Genomic DNA, 8693 nt, shown 5'->3' with positions numbered 1-8693 from the left:
GGTGTAGGGAAGGCATCCAATTTCAGCTTTCTGCATGTGGCTAGCCAGTTTTCCCAGCACCATTTATTAAAGAGGGAATCTTTTCCCCATTGTTTGTTTTTGTCAGATTTGTCAAAGATCAGACGGTTGTAGATGTGTAGTGGTATTTCTGAGGTCTGTGCTCTGTTCCATTGGACTACATGTCTGTTTTGGTACCAGTACCATGCTGTTTTGGTTACTGTAGCCTTGTAGTATAGTTTGAAGTCAGGTAGCATGATGCCTCCAGCTTTGTTCTTAGGATTGCCTTGGCTATGAGGGCTCTTTTTTGGTTCCATATGAAATTTAAAGTAGTTTTTTCCAATTCTGTGAAGAAAGTCAATGGTAGCTTGATGGAGATAGCATTGAATCTATACATTACTTTGGGCAATATGGCCATTTTCACAATATTGATTCTTCCCATCCATGAGCATGGAATGTTTTTCCATTTGTTTGTGTCCTCTCTGATTTCCTTGAGCAATGGTTTGTAGTTCTCCTTGAAGAGGTACTTCACATCCTTTGTAAGTTGTATTCCTAGGTATTTTATTCTCTTTCTAACAATTGTGAATGGGAGTTCACTCATGATTTGGCTCTGTGTTTCTGTTATTGGTGTATAGGAATGCTTGTGATTTTTGTACATTGATTTTGTATGCTGAGACTGCTGAAGTTGCTTATCAGCTTAAGGAGATTTTGGGCTGAGACAATGGGGTTTTCTAAATATACAATCATGTCATCTGCAAAGAGGGACAATTTGACTTCTTCTTTTCCTAACTGAATACCCTTTATTTCTTTCTCTTGCTTGATTGCCCTGGCAAGAACTTCCAATACTATGTTGAATACGAGTGGTGAGAGAGGGCATCCTTGTCTTGTACTGGTTTTCAGAGGAAATGCTTCCAGTTTTTGCCCATTCAGTATGTCATAAATAGCTCTTATTATTTTGAGATACATTCCATCAATGCCTAGTTTATTGAAAATTTTTAGCAAGAAGGGCTGTTGAATTTTGTCAAAGGTCTTTTCTGCATCTATTGAGATAATCATGTGGGTTTTGTCATTGGTTCTGTTTACGTGATGGATTACGTTTATTGATTTGCGTATGTTGAACCAGGCTTGCATCCCAGGGATGAAGTTGACTTGATCGTGGTGGATAAGCTTTTTGATGTGCTGCTGGATTCAGTTTGCCAGTGTTTTATTGAGGATTTTCCCATAGAAAATTCTTGATAATAAAGGATAATTAGGAAAACATAGTGTACTAAATTTAAAAATGGATTATGTAACTAGATAAACTAAGTGATTTTGGTGCTGGCATATTTCGGGTCTCTTAGAGTAAGAAAGCTTAGCTTCTTTGGGCAGCTGACATTTTTTTTAATTTTTAAAATTTATTTGCTTATTTATCTATTTTTTACAGATGAGATCTCTCTCTTTTGTTTAGCCTAGAGTGCAGTGGGGTGATCAGAGCTTACTGCAGCCTTGAATTCCTGGACTTAAGTGAGCCTCCTGTCTCAGCCTCCCAAGTAGCTAGGACTACAGGGAAGCTCTACTGTGCATGACTAGTTTTTAAATTTTTTTTGTAAGATATAGTCTCATTTTTTTGCCAAACTAGCTGCAATCTTTAATCTATTTTATGCCCTTTGTCTAATCAGGAATTCAGCTTTCTAGTTGTCATAATCAGACTACTGACCCCAATCTTCTCCTCTTACTCCAACTCCACTTCTGAATTCCACATTTTCCATTTCACTGTTTTCTTCTCAGTCCATTCTTCAATGGGATTAGCATTAGGGAAGTCCATCCAAGGCGGGTTGTGAAAGTATACAGCTTATTGCAGGTGACGTGGGGATCTGCTGGAGCAAGGAGGTAGGTTGTACAGTTTGTATTTATTTTGTCTACTCTGAACTAGATTTCCCCAGTTCCCTGCTTTGGTCAAGAGCTGCAATAAAAAAGTATAATGACTTTATTGTGTTCTCCAGTTGCCACATACACACTTACAATTAAACCAAGCACCATGAGTCAAATGCCAGCTTGTGTGTCATTCTTGTTTGCAGCCTCTTCTTCTCTCCTAGCTGGCAGATTTAATAGGTCCCTTTGGAAACAATGTTAAATCCAATGATTTTATTTCTATCATTTGACTAAATGAATAACCCAGGAACTAGCAGTTTAAAGAGATGTTTCAAACATGATTGTGACAATAAACAGATTACTCAGGAATTAAAAATACCAAGGAAGACAGACACACTTGCTCCTATAAAAGACTGTTCTGATCACTTTGCGAATCTCAATAATGAGGAGGATAGATGCTTACTAAAAAGGCAAAGTCTAAAATTGTAATAGACATCGTTAGTTGCCCTAAATATCCATTACCCTCCTCCTTTAGTAATTTTTTAAAACTCTGATTTTTTGTTAAGAGTGTATGACAGAGAGAAGTTTCCACTTAACAGCCTCTCTAGCAGATAGGAGTAATCATTAGACTGAATGTGGCAAACAGGATTAGTCAGGTATTGCCAAAACAGTGTTGTGTAACAAGCTCCTCTAAAATTCCATGGTTACAAGTATAAGCATACATTTCTTACTCACATATCTGTGAAGTCTCCTGGAATTCAACTAATATAGAACTGATTTAGAACTTCCGGGCTTGGCTATAAGCTATGGATAGGGTTCAGGTCAGCTGCCTGTGTCTCTTATCCTGAACCAGCAGTTCTCTAAGGCATGTTCTTCTCATGACAAAAGACAGAGAACAAACCCAATTACACAGGCACTGTTCAAGCTTCTGTTCATATTACATTCACTAATATTTCACTGGCCAAAGCAAGTCATATGGTCAAATCTAAAGTCGAGGAGCAGAGAAATATTTTCTGTCTGCTATGAAGCCAAAGCAAGTTACATGGTGTATTAGTACATTTCAGCACTGCAATAAAGAACTGCCCAAGACTGGGTAATTTATAAAGAAAAGAGGTTTAACTGACTCACAATTCTGCATGCCTGGGGAGGCCTCAAGAAACTTATAATCATGGCAGAAGGCACCTCTTCACAAGGCGGCAGGAGAGAGGAGAAGCATGCCGGAGCAGGGAAAACTGCCTTATAAAACCACCAGATCTCGTGAGACCTCACTCACTGTCATGAGAACAGCATGGGGGAAACCACACGATGATCTGATCACCTTCCACTGTGTGCCTCCCTTGACACGTGGAGACTATGGAGATTACAATTCAAGATGAGATTTGGGTGGGGACACAGCCAAACCATATCACATGGCCAAGCACAACATCAATAGAAAAGGGAATAAACTACTCCCATGAAGAGGGATGGGTAATGAATATTTGCTGCCCAACAATCTAACCTACCACAAAACCTAAGTAAAAGTCTTATGGGTCAGTCTTCTTTAAAAGCTATCTGGCTCATGCTCTTTGCCCCAGTGATGACTATAGTTCTAGTTGTCATCTTTGCTCATGAGACGAAGGCTCAATGCCACACCTAGAGATGGCAGAACAACAAAGCAGAAAATGGGTCTCTGAGATCTTTAAACAGAGCCACCACTAGCCCTGTTTTCAAATCCTCTGAACTTTAAATGATAGCCTGAAATTGACCATGTTGGAAGTATGTATATTACATAAATCACGAGCACTCCAAGTCAGGGCATTCCCACCCTCCTGCAGAAAGTCATTTTTTAAATGTTCACCAGAACATTCTGAGAGGCTCTGTTAATGGCATAAGTGTTCTGAGGATAATTCTTGACAGTAAAATTATTGGCAATTGGCTTATAGACAAGATGACTATCCTATATTATATATGTAGTATATATATAAAATAATTACATTGGGACAGCATATATATATATATTTTGTACAGCAAACATATGTAAATATATAAAAAGTGGGTGCTGTTAATAATTAGACTGGAACAAAAATATAAGTGTATTTGCTGTTTTGGGGGATGAATGAAGTGGAATGGAGAGAGTGTAGCAGCTAGGGGAGCCCAGAACAATGGTCAGAAAACAGACCATGTTGGGAGGCAATCCTCAGCACATATTCACTTAGGAGCAGATGTGATGTGGGGGAGAAATAGTTCCCCTCACATATGAGATGCTAGTGGCCCTTGAAAGAGTTATATAAGTATATCCCAGCACTGTTGACATATTGGATTGGATATTTCTTTGTTGCAAGGGACTGTCCTATGCACTGTAAGATGTGTTAACAGCATCCCTGACCTCTACACACTAGATGCTGGTAGCCTCCCATCTCCCAGTTATGACAACCAAAAATATCTCCCAACACTGTCAAGTCACCCCTAGGGAGCAAAATTGCTTCCTTCTGTAAACCAGTGTTGTACAATGTAAGGGAGAAAACAAATCTAAAAACAAAAACAACGACAAACATGATTTTTTCGGTGCCAAAAAGAAAGATATCCCTTCTTTTCTCTTACATCATTTTCTTTAAAAACAAGTAATTGCAAATTCTTTCTCGGTCTTTTTTATTTGGATGTAAATCTTCCAAAAAGCTAAAAGCATCCTAACAGTTTTATTACTCAAGAGTGTTTTTCCTGAAGAAACTTGGACCCCTGTCTTTGAATACACATAGGGAAGATAGTACCCCTATATTTCTGTCTATAGGAGTTTAACTAGGTTCCTGGCTCTCAGTCGTAATTACCAGCACAGCATAGCACAGCACAGCATAGCATAGCATAGCATAGCATAGCATAGCATAGCATAGCATAGCATAGCATAGCAGAATAAGACATTTTGGATAAAGACAATCAGCCAACACAGATGTCCACACAGTACCAAGCAAATTTAGGATAAACTATGTAGAGCAAATGGTTCTGTCAAGTCCTCTTACCAGTGGGCAAGTTGTCCTTTGTCTTGAGAACATACATGCAATGGGTTGCATCTGCCCTTTTTTTTTTTTTTTTTGAGACGGAGTCTCACTCTGTTGCCCAGGCTGGAGTGCAGTGGCCGCGATCTTGGCTCACTGCAAGCTCCGCCTCCCGGGTTCATGCCATTCTTCTGCCTCAGCCTCCCATGTAGCTTGGACTACAGGCGCCTACCACCACACCAGGCTAATTTTTTGTATTTTTAGTAGAGACGGGGTTTCACCGTGTTAGCCAGGATGGTCTCGATCTCCTGACCTCGTGATCTGCCCGCCTCGGCCTTCCAAAGTGCTGGGATTACAGGCTGGGATTACAGCCCCTGCGCCCGGCAGCATCTGCCTATTTTTATAAAATGGTGACTTCTTTCTGTTCTTACAATTGCTTTAGCAAATTGCCTGTGATGTGCGTTACAATGTGGTTTAATGTTTATCTAATAATGAAATTGCTTATTTTCTACCTTTGTGGAGAGAATTCAGTGGACTGGCAGAAAATTTTATTTTTATTTTCCCCAATGAGAACATCAGGAATGAGAAGGAATTGGGCAAGTGGAAGCAAAATAGGACATAGGGGTGAGTACAATTGTGTCACCTTCAGAGGTAATAAACACAGGGAGCACTAAATCCTAAGTATAACTCTTTCAAGGCCCACTCTCATCTTACAGGTGGGGGGAAATGTTTCTCCCGCACATCAGGTCTGCTCCTAAGTGAAGATGTGCTGAGGACTGCTTCCCAGGTTTGTCTGTCTTCTCACTGTTTTTCTGGGCTCCTCTAGTTGCTACCCCTTCTCCATCCCACTTCATTCATCCCCTAAAACAGCCACTTAAACAAGACTATTAAGTGTTGTAGATTTTCTGGAGAAAATGGTATAGGTGATACTGAGGAGGAATGCAACATTATAGCACAGCACAGTCACCAGTAGAAAACTAAATACCATGCAGTGTAATCATTATTCCAAAGTTTCTTCCTTGCCACAGGGACTTTTCCACTAGGCAGCTTTTTCTCTCTTCATCCCTGGATTTACACTTTGGACTTCCTATCTCTAGACCAATGGCCATAAAAACTGTCTGATACATCATTTTTGTGTGTGACCGTTTTTACTTCCCACAGCGTCTAAAAATACCATTTATCTAGGCAGGTACTATGCTTAGTCCCAATTGTGACAAAATGAAGCAGTTAGCAATATAAGCAAAGTAAAGGGGGTGCAATTAAGAAATGCCAGATATTAAATTTAGGATCCTGAGATAAAATTGATTTTGAGAAGAGAGGAGTGTCATAGCAAGTGGAGAAAATAGTGAAACAGGAGAGTATAATATATAGAGAAGACCGAATTCATAAAGAGCTGACAGTTACTCAGAAGAAAAGCAGATACATGGACAATAATTAAATCACCTCAATGGCAGAATCCAAGATTGAAGATTCATAACATTTTATGACTGAGACCCCAGTGCTTCATGAACCCTCTTGATTCTAAAAATATATTTAATTCTTTAAGAAGGCTTGTTATATGTTTGTTCATAGATTTGATCTTACAACACTTAATTATTTATCACTCGCTTAGCCAAGCACCAGAATAGACACTAAGGATATACTGATGAATAATTTAGATAAGTCTCTGCCTTCATGGGGATTACATTTTAGTGGAATGCTCTCAAGAGATTCCATAGCTCCATCTTGTCACACATATTCTTAAAGTGAATGCTATAGTATTTTAATATAGCTTAACTTTTTTTATAACCAATAAACATAAATGAAACATTATACAAATATAAAGAAGTAGAAGAAAATAAATCTCCTTCCCAGAATAGTCTTAAGCCTCTACAACTTACCAGTGTTGGACACCTTCCAGGCTTTTATTTATAGGTTGAAGCTTATGATCATTTTTTGTAGGTCAAAATGATTGATTAATGGCAGTTTTATATGGTTAGACTTTACATATTTTCCTTTATATCCACAGATTACTATAAGAAGAAAAGTTTTCTTTAAACCTTCTGTTGGAATGAAAATTGATTTTTGTTAGAATTACATACTTATATCTAAATAATCAAAACACCTAAACAAATGTAAAAATCACTTGAAACAAACTCTTTTGTAAGGAAAGACTGTGAAATCAGAAATTCCTAATATTAGGGAGTAAAGTGACATGAATGAAAACTGACACTATAATATATAATATATAAGTATGTTCAAATAGCATTTTACAAATATTAACCTGATCTTAGAGGAAAAGATTAGCACCAAAAAAATTACAAGGAGAGTGAAGAATAAGTGGTGTCAGTGTAACAGTTCCAACTGATTTCTACAGAATACTGAAAGTATACATCCATCTCTTTGAATATATGGTTTGTTCATACTTAGAGGGAAGTAAACTGGCTTTGGCGATTTCTGCTACTCCCTATATTTAATGGCATCACCTTAAAATAGTGGATCTATACATGTACATTTTAGCATTGAAATAGGAAGCACTATTTCTACCATGGGTAGTAGAAAAAACATAAAAGACAGTTGGAGTTAAAATAGGAACAACAATAACAACAACAAACAAGTAAATCTAAACACGTATTTCTGGGTCCTGGAGAATTTTCATGGGTTCTTCGGTCAGTTCAGGGAAGTTCCTGTTACTTCACCTGTTTTATGATGTAGTAGTTGCTGTTGTTTACCCATACCACAGTTTCCTGTGGTACGGGAAAAGCAGAGGCTAATTTTCCTAGTAAAAGAAAAGAATTCTACACAAGTTACACACAGTTGAGAGCTTATTATTTAGTTTGCTACTTTTGTTGTTGTCATCATACCAGCAAGCTGGGCTTGAGCAGGAAATGATTATGACAATTATTTGCAATTACCAGAAAAGAGAAAATGATATGCTTCTGTAACATCTAGCTTATCTAACACACAAATCAAAGGAAATATTCAAAAGACTTTAAAAGTGACAATACTTAAAAGCATTAGAATTAAAGAATATTATCGTTTCATAGTAAGATGAAAAATGACCTTGGGAAAATAACAAATATATTAAAATATAGAGAATTTTCAAAAACAAACTCATTTTACTATGAGATCAATATAGGCATAATAGGAGTTCCAGAATGAGAGAAGAGAGCAAGAAATTGATATGCAAATAGAAGTACCCAAAACAATCTTGAAACAGCATAAAGTTGTATGACTTATTTCCTGGTTTCAAAATTTAACTACAAAGCTACAGTAATCAAGATGGTGTGGTACTGACATAGGGTAGAAATGCTGATCAATGGAGTAGAATTCCAAGTCCAGAAATAAATCCTTACATTGATAATTAATTAATATTTGACAGCAGTACCAAGAGAATTCCATAGGGAAAGAAGTCTTTTTAAAAAATGTTGAGACAACTGTATAGCAACATGCAAGGTAATGAAGCTGGACCTCTGCCAAACAATACACAAAAAGTATCTCAAATTGAATCATAGACAGAAATGTAAGACCTAAAACTATTAAAATTCTAGAAGAAAACTTAGAAATAAATTTGTGACTTTGGATTAGGCAATGGCATCTTAGACATGATACCCAAAGCCCAAGTGAAAAGAGAAACTAGCTAAAGAAACTAGCTAAACTGTACTTCATCAAAATTAGACAATTTTGAGCTTTGAAGAATACCGTTGAGAAAGTGAGGACAACCTACAGGATGAGAGAGAGCACTGGCAAATCCTCTGTCTGATGAGGACTTTTATCCAGAATATGGAAAGAACTCTTACAACTCAACGATGGAAAGATAAATGGACATTTCTCTAAAGCAGATATGCAAATGTCTGATAGGCATAGGAAGAGATGCTCACCAACATCACAGGTCGT

Source organism: Macaca fascicularis, chromosome 5, assembly GCF_037993035.2.
Source record: "Macaca fascicularis isolate 582-1 chromosome 5, T2T-MFA8v1.1".
Lineage (NCBI taxonomy): Eukaryota > Metazoa > Chordata > Mammalia > Primates > Cercopithecidae > Macaca > Macaca fascicularis.
The sequence above is the reverse complement of the archived record's forward strand: the minus strand, read 5'-3'. Positions refer to the sequence as shown.